Raw genomic sequence first — 2,000 nt, forward strand, 5'->3', positions numbered from 1 at the left:
CCCGAAATCTCACGTCAAAATCTGAAAATCCCAAAATCCCTACCTTAAAATCTGAAAATCCCGAAATCTTCACCCAAAATCCCGAAATCCCACATTAAAATCTAGAAATCCCGAAATCTTAACGTAAATTTCCGAAATCCCTACCTTAAAATCTGAAAATTCCGAAATCTTCACCCAAAATCCCGAAATCCCACATTAAAATCTAGAAATCCCGAAATCATAACGTAAATTCCCAAAATCTCACCCTAAAATATCAAAATCTGAAAATCCCCACGCTTACAATATACGTTTTGCATCTATTTAAGAGGGAAACTCAGCCTTCCGTCTCGATTTTGGCGCCTGCGCTATATAAGAGTACTGTATTACAAATTAGACTATTTTTGTCGATTTTTCTCCGGTATTCATTACGGTAAATTAAAACAAATTTATAGTCTAAAACCTAAACCTATATTTCAAAATCTCGAAATATCCTATGAACACCGGAAGTTAATAGACCAATTCGATTACTTAAAGTGAAACAAACTTCCAGGGGCACGCCTACATACTGGATAATTTCCCTATCGCCACAAGACAACACTAGAGGCAGCCCAAGCTCACTGCATCAGAGAGGGTAGCCAAATCGGTCATGCCTCTAGCGGTGTCCCCTGACATGATTGAAATTATCCTCTATAGAGGCGTGCCCCTGGAAGTTTGTTTCTCTTCATGTAATATTCGTATTGGTCTATAGCAAAATCTTGATATCCCCTGCAAATACCTAAAATTTTATCAAAAATCGGAAAATCTCCTTCAAAATCTGAAAATCTTGTTCCAAATCCCGAAATCTCCTTCAAAATCAGAAAATCCTGAACAAAATCCCGAAATCTCCTTCAAAATCTGGAAATCGCGTTCAAAATCTGAAAATCTCATTGAAAATCCCGAAATCTTAAAATCTTGGAGTAGATTTCAAGATTTCTAAAATCTCAGTCAGAATCTCAAAATCTGGGGAAAATCTCAAAATCTTGGTCAAAATCCTGAAATCTCAAAATCCCGTACACTAAAATGACGAACGTCCGACCCCTCGACTTTGAATTACCATATTTTGTCAAAAATGTTTTATTGCCATAGCTAAGTTTATGCTGCTTAGTTTACCTCGATACTGTTTGCTGAAATTTCCAATTATGAAATAAGTAAAAAATAATTTGTGCTTTCCACTTTTAACTCCTAGAGAATTAACCAGTCTGAGTTGAAGAGGAGCCTTAAATTTTTTTTTGTTTTCCCTAATAATGAATGTGCTTTGCAAATTTGATTATCGTCATAATCAAACATATATTTGTCATTCATAAATTTTTTATCCTTCCAATATTCAGCCCAAGCATCTTCACGAGATAACAAATGCTTTAGAACTTCAATAATTGAAATGTAGGTGAGCGTGTCTTTAACAATCAATCTGCTTTGGTCCCATTGAACCGAATTCCCATTCGACAGAACGGCTTTTTTGTGGTGTCCCATTCGACCGAACGTAGCCAAAGGTGCGATTTTATTATAGTCCCATTGGACCGAAATTCTATTGAACTGGAAGAAGACATACTGTGTGGTTTTGCATTAAATATATTTTTAATTTCACAACTTATTATTGTTAAAATAAATGTGAGTTGAAAATGTATTACTGCACTCCTCACCTCACCTACCCTAGCCTAACCTAACCTAACCTAACCTAACCTAACCCAACCCAACCTTGTTTGTAGCTAAAAAGATTATTTATATGAGTATTAAAACATTTTATTAGCAATAATAGAAATATTTTGGAAAAGATGTCAGATAATTAATTGGAGAATATTTTGGAAAAGGTGGCAGCTAATTAATAGGAGAATATTTTGGAAAAGGTGGCAGCTAATTAATAGGAAAATCTTTTGGAAAAGGTGGCAGCTAATTAATAGGAGAATATTTTAGAAAAGGTGGTAGCTAATTAAAAGGAGAATATTTTGGAAAATGTGGCAGCTAATTAGTAGGAGAATGTTTTG

Source organism: Phalangium opilio, unplaced genomic scaffold (assembly GCF_054372755.1).
Source record: "Phalangium opilio isolate 3A_F unplaced genomic scaffold, DU_Popi_V2 ptg000060l_1, whole genome shotgun sequence".
NCBI lineage: Eukaryota > Metazoa > Arthropoda > Arachnida > Opiliones > Phalangiidae > Phalangium > Phalangium opilio.